Below are 9042 nucleotides of genomic sequence, written 5' to 3' on the forward strand. Positions count from 1 at the left end.
TTTTTATTAACAGTAGTGCTCTGTCTGCACATCAGTGCACATCAGTGACAAAACTGCTCCGTTTGATGTCTGAGGAACAAATTATATGGACCGAAACAATACGAAGGAGGGGAAAGTTAGCTGAATGGAAGCAGTTTTAACTTTACGCAATCACAAATACACAGACCAGTAAATAACATTAAAGAAAAGGAAGGAGAATGGGAAGATCGCACGAGCATAAAGATCTACGCGCTTGGCTGCCGAGGGGATCACAGGTTTAGGAGGTGGTGGTTTCTTGTTGTTCTTGGCCTGCGATTTACCGCAAGCATTACCAGATTTCAATGGGTTTGCCGTAGCAGTCAAGGTTGAGAGTTCAAAGTCCCGTGGCAGAGAATCCTACGATACTGAAGTCATTGGAGCGCAAATCCGACTTGGAGGTGCATACCTTTTGCACCTTGTCTCTGTCACCTGAGAGATATAAAGAGGGGAGAGTGAGAAAAAGATTGAATAAAGAGAAAACGTGTCCAGATCTCAGCAAACATCTGGTGTGATTTTATGATTAAACATTAAAGGAGATAGTAACCCAAAAAATGAAATGCTTTCATTCGCTTCCTCAACCTCACATCGTACCAAACCTCTATGACTTACGTTCTTTAATGAATAATGAAAGAGTTATTCTGAAGAATGTGCCAGGCTGCTCTCTACTTTACAATGAAAGTGGTGACCAAACATGCCTGTCTCTGGTGCCCCATCCACTTTCACCTTAAAACCTGAAACAGCTTGGACTCTGTTAATATATCTAGTTTTGTGTTTCACAAAAAAAAAAAAAAAAAAAAATTTGTGCATACTGGTTTGAGTTCGGCATAAGCCCAGAATAATATTTATAAAATATATAATAACTAACTGAATAAATGTTTTGTTCAAATAAAAAAAAAAAAAACAGTATTAGAATAGAACCATGTCTGATAAATCACTACAAATGGTACTTTGTGGTATTTTTATTATTAATATTATTATTGTATTGCAGTAAATTAAAAATGATTACAAAATATTTAATATACAAATCGTACTGATGATTTTATTATTACAACTAGTGTTGTGGAACATGTGAATTAGGGTTAGTTATGTTAGTTTTGTAAATATATGTAGTTCTGTGCTTCACTGAAGAAAGAAATCATACTGGTTTGGAACAATATGACATTTAACTGATAACAGGGATTTGATTTTTGACTGAACTATACCTTTTAATTTCACACTTAGGGTATTTTCATTTGTATAATTAAAATAAATGAAGGAAATGAGAGCTGGCAGGGGGATCAGTTATGCATTATGATACTCATTCAGGCATCAGACATGGACAACTCAAAAACCAAATCTGATTAAATGTTTCTATCAAACATTTGTCCCTCATGTAGAGGCACATATTACGCTCTCTATCTCTTGTTGATTTAGCATTCTCCTTTCTCTGGGACACTCTGAACTACTGGGAGAGGGAGATTTTGAGGACAGTGCAATTATTTTTTGGCTCGTCCTGAAGCTCTAAAAGGGCAGAGGCTAGTGCTGCATGGCCCCTCCCACGCAGGAAGGACAAAGGAGAAGCAAAATAAGAAGTGTGAAGAAGACACAATGAATCCTCCTGGCATCAATCATAGAACAGGACACGTGTTAGCAAAAGCTGTGATGGTATTGACATAACCACTGTCTGGTTCTACGGTCTCTCCTCATCTCTCTTTCTCTACTCTCGCTCTCTCTCTCTCTCTCCTCTTTATGGATATCAGAGCAGAAGCAGAGGTGATTTCTTGGTAAATGATGTCTGATGGTTTCATGCCAACTTGTCTGTTGTATTACGCTTCTGGATGCATGCGTGTGCCTATCAGGGGCGCTGGAGTCTATGTCTGCAGTTCGACGTGACTGCGACTATCTCTTCCCACTGGGAACACAACTCGTAAATCCTCCAAACAGTTTGATATCATTTTCTATTCTGTGAGGGACACATACCCGGATTTAGGACACTGTCTGTCAAATTAATAGAGTATTGGAGCCTTTCATTATGCTTCGTGCTAAATACTGACTGAGCTTAAAAAGCGTTTCAGCATGTCTGAACCGCCGTGAGATGCTGGCAGGACCATCAGTGTCAGCAAACAAGCCTGGAGACTGTCAAACAGATTCTAATTTCAGTGCAATGAATGAGCTTTCATGTAGGTCAGTAACTTTGCAGGGTCGTGGGCAAAGGAGCATGTGGGTTTCAATGTGAGGGGTCAGGAGGTTCTTCTGGTGAGCTGTTTTGAAGGTGCCTATTCGTGGAGTAACTGTTGGACAGTAGGTTGGAAACAACAACGCTTCCTTACACCTCCCTCTGGGGCCCATTTAAAGCTTATAACTAGACTTTGAGTAGCCACACATTATTGCAGCCTATTTATCCTGGTCTGTCAGGGACTCTCCTTGCCTCGTTTTTGAAACTCATCATCCAAGTGGTTGAATATACAGCTGTCTGTTGTCTGAAGATGATTAAGTACTGTGATTACCCGACCTACACTTTTGCCTGACAGACCTGACATTTAAGCCGATGCAGTGAATTAATTTAGTGTATCTAACCTACTAGGACAGCCATGCAACCCCGAATACAATAAAATATAATGAAAAAAAAGAATGAGCTTCTTTGGAAAAGGTAAAATCACCTATTTAAACGTAATGTGTGTCACCACGTGCTGCCTTAACTGGTGTCTCTAATATGGCTTACTGTTTATGGCAATAAGCCACCCCATAAACTTAGAATAAATACATTACCAATTTAAAAATATAGTTTTTTCTATTAAGATTCTAATAAAATAACTTAAACAATAGAGTTAAATTTATATTTAATTATTCTAAATGTAAATGAATTAGTTTTAATATTTCTCGAGGTACTTAACTAGTATTATACTGTGTCCACCCTACTTGCCAAAAGTTTGGCGTTGGTAAGATTGTTTAATGTTTTTTTGCAAGAAGTCTCGCTGTTTATATTTTTCTTATGCCTCAAAAGGCTGCATTTATGTGATGTAAAAATACAGTCATACAGATTATTCCTATGATTGCAAAATGGTTAATTTTCAACAGCCAGGTAAGCAGCTTTCAGTTTAACATGATCCTTCAGAAATCCTGCGCAAAAATTTAAAATTTTTCTTATAATTATCGCCAGTGTAAAAATAGTTGTGATGCTTAATATTTTTTAAAGATTTTTTGATGAACAAATACAAAAAAACCGCATTTAGTTAAAACAGTAGAAATCCGTTTTATAAACATGATAAATATCTTTACTGTCACTTTTGATTGATTTCTTCAATCCTTGCTGAATAAAAGTCGTGTCAATTTCCTTAAAAAGGAAAAAAATGTTAGAAAAAAGCAACACAAAAAAAACACAACTACTTGCTGAAAAATTTTGAGTATCCAATCACAGGAAACACACAATTAATCACAACCCAAAGGTGGTTTTTATTATTTCTTGAACTGACTTAGCACTAAATGTTGTTAATCGGTTTGTCATCAGGTTTTTGTTCTGGACCTGTAGTGTACTGAAGTTGTATAGGGGGTGGCTTCCCATGCCATTGATGGGGTTCTTGGCAGGCGTCTTTCCTAGCCCCCGTCTCTTTGCTAGCAATCTTTGCTTCTCTCGCCTACAAGGCCGTTTAGGGCTAGTAAGCATAACCTGAACCACAGCTGGCTTCTACCAGAGAGGCCAAGCCAAAGAGCAGCCAGGCAATCAGCCAGCCGTTCAATCCGCTTAAATTTTTTTATTTTTTTTTTTTCTATTGTTTTTTATATAACTTGAGGACCCGTTGGCAGTTCAGAGGCCAGGGATGTGCACTCAGAAGAGAGTCGAGAGCACTGACAGTCTACCTGCAGACCAGAGAGAGGTCATAAGAGTCAAATTGAGACGCCGGAGCGATGAGCTTACACATTGATCTGACTCATTCATAAAGATAATACTAGAGCAGACTATAAAACATAACATAATTTTTTGTTAAGACCTTCTGTACCAGTATTAGCATCAGTGATCAGATTTTTTTTAATAAGATGTTTTTTAAACACACACACACAAACCGAACACGCACAGAATGCAAAAAATTGACTGACCTGAATGACCATGGGACGGTGGGCAATTTGAGATGGAACTTGATGTAAATCACATTATACGGGACAGTGACAAGAATGTGGACAACTCGGATGGTGGTACTGGAAGCGCACCACTGGATTAGCAGAAACATCGTAACCACATCACAGCCAGCGGATTTGCAGATATTGTGTACTGACACCCACATGAACTACCCAACCCAGTGAACAAGGAATAAGCATACTTCCAACGAAAACATGTGCATCATCTATCAGCAGGATCAGTGCTATAAGTTTGGAAAATATCAAGAAATTGTTACATTTCATGTCATCTTGCCTAATCTTCATTGCAATCTCAGATAATCTTCTCTCACTGACCTCGCATAACGACATAAATGCCTGTGGGCTGCAGCATGAGGGCGGCTGGAACTATCCTGACATGCATTATATTTCTTGTATAGTGTATCGACTATAGTGGCGGAGGGGATAGAAGTGATCACCCTAAACCTCCCGCACTGATGTGAAATCAGCGCTTATGAAAAGATTCATTGGTGGGTTGTTACACTGATGAAAATGGGAAAGGAAAAATGTAAAAGATGAGGTCGATTATGGGGGGTACAGGCGACCTACAGATATATTAAGATGAGGGGCGTGATGGCGTGTGTGCAGGGACTGAGTGATTGGAAAAAAGCGTACCCAGAGCAACACGAGCAGCGCTGGCGTCAGGATTGATCCAAAAGGCAAACGCCAGGATGGAGAGTACTGACGATGAGAAGCGGTGGGCGCATATACACCCATAGTAAGTCGAAGCACCACCCGCCTCCTCAGAGAGAAAATCACCGTCCACACATGGGTAGTAGCCTATCCATACAAAATTTCCAAATGGTTGCTTTAAATTGGACATACATATTTGTTTGTCCTCGAATCTCGTCTATGTTTAAATACATTATAACTACCTCCTCAACAAGACCAGATGAGAGATCTTATTAGTTTTACCTGTCGTAACCTGCATAGTACTTGTTTCAGTTGCATATTCAAGTTTGTCCTCCTTTGTTTGATATCGACCTGATTCATGGCAGAGCAATCTCATCCATCTGGACAGGGTCACCAGACTGGCCCCATGGAACTGCAGGTCATCTGTGGTGTCAGCCGACTAAACACACACACATACTAAATAAGCACAAATAAAATCCAATCCTACAAATAACGGATAATAACTGCTTAGACTCCAAGGAAACGTCTAAATACAGGTCAGAATGTACTGTGTAAACATAAAGGAATAGTCCATCTTCCATATCAAGGTTTTTTCATGCATGTTGAAGAATAACACATTCCTTGTGTCATGTTTTAGAGTAAAATGAAGAGTCATTAAACTCCCCCGTCCCTTGTTTCTTTTTTCTACGGATTTTATTGTTTCTTACGAGTGTTTACTCGTTTCATTCTTCATGAGATTGGACTTTTTTTTTTATTTAATTTTGAGTTCACAAGTTTTTTTAAGGATTTATTGTCACTGGGTGACTGGGCTCACCCCCCGCACTTTTTTAGCAATTAGTTTAACAGTAATGAATATCTGTTATCTTACGAAATGAACTTTGGTTCCTTATGGCTGAATTGTACTTGTGTACCAACATTCCGAGTAAACTATTTTCCCTGTTGTTGTCAGTACGCCATCAAAGGGGAGTCTTAATTTCTTAAGCGATCCTACTTTTTTATTAACATATTTACTAATTTTCATTTACTCATTTTCCGGTTCTATAATAACCTTTCCCAAGGGTTTTGTCATGCCCGTTGAACTCTGATATTGTGGTTTTAGCTAAACAAGTCTGGAAACAGGGTCGCATAAAACAACACCCTCCTCTCCCTGTCATTTCAACTTTAGCCTGTTAATTAGTTTTATATCAACTACTTCTAAATTATTGTATTCTATCTTCACGTCCAGCAGCTCTCAAGCGGCAGGTTTGCATCGCTGGGTGTCCATGGGGAAGCCCACGAGTCAATCCAGTGGACAAGAGAGGGGTAAAACCAACCAAGACTAACGAGAAAGGATAAAATAACTAATTTTAGTACCAGACAATGGATCATGCAGCATCCCTTAATTTTAAATGGGGCATTTTTACATTGCTTTCCCTTACCATACCTACATGACCATGGCCCAGCTATATATCGGTCACCTCACCTAACATCATATCCATTTGCACTTGTTAAACTTTTTAAACTTTTCAAACCATAGACCTTAATAAAGGGGCAAAATAGGAAAAATAACTGTAGATTCCACTTACTGGATTTCAAGATTCATGCGAATATATTCAGCAACATTGCAAAAATTTCTGCCACGATTATTTTATCACCAGGTTTGCATCCATTGAAAGTCAATCCAAATTTAACTGGTTTCATAGATTGTCGCCATAAAAGGTCTTTCCCCAACAGTGGGATAAATTCTTCATGCAGTTCCCATTATTGTGCACAGCATGCCACACCAAGCCATATTTATTTCAAAACACCATTAACACATGAAAAGCTTTTTGGTTTTTCTGCCATAATCTGAACAAGCACAGTCTAAGATTGCAGCAAAGAGCTACTTTTTACACCAGAAGAGGCCACACAGCGCTTGAGTGCACAAACTGACAGAACTGTACCTAGAATATTTTTTGTATAGGCCTGGGAGAGGTTAGAGAGAATGAATGTTCCCTCTAATCTGTCTGTTTTGTTTAAGATGTATCTTTGTGGGGTGCATTATAACATATTATCTGAGAGGACGGAGAGAGAGACCAGGTTACGATGTAAGATGGGGTCAGGACGAAAGACGGGGCACACAAACGATACAAAATAAAGTTCTTCATGAACTAAAACATTGCGTCCAGCATATAATCTGCTCAAAACAATGTTAGTTATGAAAAAAAATGTTAATTGCCTATATGTATAAGCAATTTTTATTTTTTTTTTTTTTTAATTTTAATGTATATTTTGACTTTTTGATTTAAGCATTTATTTTTGTTTTAGTTATATACTGTTTTTTTGTTTTTTTATTATGTCCAATATACTGGACATTTTGACTAAACTTTCAAGTTACGTTTTTCAGCAATTAGTTTTTATTATTTTTCAGTTGATTTTTCGTTAGTTTTGGTACCATCAATTAAACTAAATATATAATTATTGATTTTCAAGTAGCAACAAAAAATATATATATATATAGAGGTAGATATATATATATATATATATATAGTATATATATATATATATATATATATATATATATATATATGTAATGTATATGTGTCATTCTGGCATGCTGTCATTTCTGAAATAATTTTTAAGGTGACTAAAAAAAAAAATATTAAACTTGAAATTCTTTGCACAAATGGCAGCATGTTTCAATAAGGAAATAATCTATTTTTTTTCCAGTACACTGGACGTTTAGAATGAAGAGGTTATGGGAGCAAAGGGATAATAAAGTTTGATAATAATTGAGGGTGTTTGAGGCCTGTAAGATGTTATCAGTTTAAGAATAAGAGATAAGAAACATATAAAAATGCTAAATCTTATCATGTATTTGAGGGAAAGTGAAGGTCGATGACCTTAATAAAGGCAGAATTTGTTTCAGGGGAGGTATAATATGAAATAAACACTCTTGTTTCTTTTTGAAAAACTCTCATTAAGACAGTAATCCCCGCCACAACACATACCCAGAGACAGGGCAAGGCATCCTGGGCCGATGCCAAAAGTGAGAAAGCGCGGGCTCACGGAAGACCACCCAGCTAATGCTGGGGCCGGGTGCGGTGGCATGCAAAAAACACTATGGAAAATGCATGTTCCTCAGACAAACACACAGCAAAACGTGATATCTCGTAAAACCACCTCCCATCGAGACCCAAATGGGCTCTGCATGCAGGGATTAGATTTTATATTTAATTTAAACTGTCCAATGCTAGGGCTGGCCATGGTGACCACAGTTACAACTCATATTTGTGTAGAGCATTACAGCTTGTGGAATTGTTTACCTTTATAAATAACTGTTTGTTTAAATCAATCTTGTGTTAAAAAACTTTTTGCTAAATAAAAAGAAGATGCCGATTAGAATATGTCTGTAGCAATCAGCATGGAATGGTCTGATCTGCAGGTGTTGTGGTTGATTACTAGTGGTTATTTATTTAATCAGGGGGTGCTGATGATAAAGCAGTGGAAAGATAATGACAAAGGTGTCCACCACTAATAAAGGACTGAACTTTCATTACGGGATCAAATAGCAGGAGCTGTAATTTAGGTGTCAGTGGTGTGAGGTGAAACTCTGTCAACAGATGTATCAACCCGCTCCCCTCAGATCACTTCAAGTCCCCGGAGGTTTATTAAAAACATTAAGAAGAGCTTGGAGAGGGCTAAGTCACTGTTCTCGTCATTTAAATGTGTATTTTGTTATTTTTATTTTTATATACTTTTAAATACACTTATTTTTACTTTTTAGTTTACTTTTTATACTTCTAGTTCTATCAATACTCAAATTTGTATGGAAGCCTGTTTCTAATAGGACTTCATTTCTTATAATTGTGAATTTATGTATTGTGATTTATGATTTTATGTACACGGTAATAAGGTTTATTGATCAAAAGAGACAGTAAAGACTTGTTAATTTGAACTTTCCGTTCATCAAAGAGTCATAAAATAGTATTGAAGTTTCAACTAAAAATATTACACAGTTTTTAACATTGATAATAATTTGAAATGTTTTGATCACCAAATCAGCATATTAGAATGATTAGATGAAGGACTCCACTCTTGAAGACTGGAGTAATGGTTGCTAAAAAATTCAGCTTTGACATCATGAATACTTAAAATATATTAAAATATAAAATAGTTAATTTAAATTATAATAATAGTTATTTTTTAGAATAATATGAAATATTAATGATTTCACACTTTTATTTATTATTTATTTACTGTAAATTAGTGAACATAAAGCAATACGTAACTGAACGAAGT

General features: G+C 36.8%; 1 pseudogene; it reads right to left on the bottom strand.

The window, feature by feature from the left end:
• LOC122144490 overlaps positions 1-9042 on the bottom strand; it is a 16910-nt pseudogene continuing 7868 nt past the window's right edge.

Source organism: Cyprinus carpio, unplaced genomic scaffold (assembly GCF_018340385.1).
Source record: "Cyprinus carpio isolate SPL01 unplaced genomic scaffold, ASM1834038v1 S000006695, whole genome shotgun sequence".
Taxonomy (NCBI): Eukaryota; Metazoa; Chordata; class Actinopteri; order Cypriniformes; family Cyprinidae; genus Cyprinus; species Cyprinus carpio.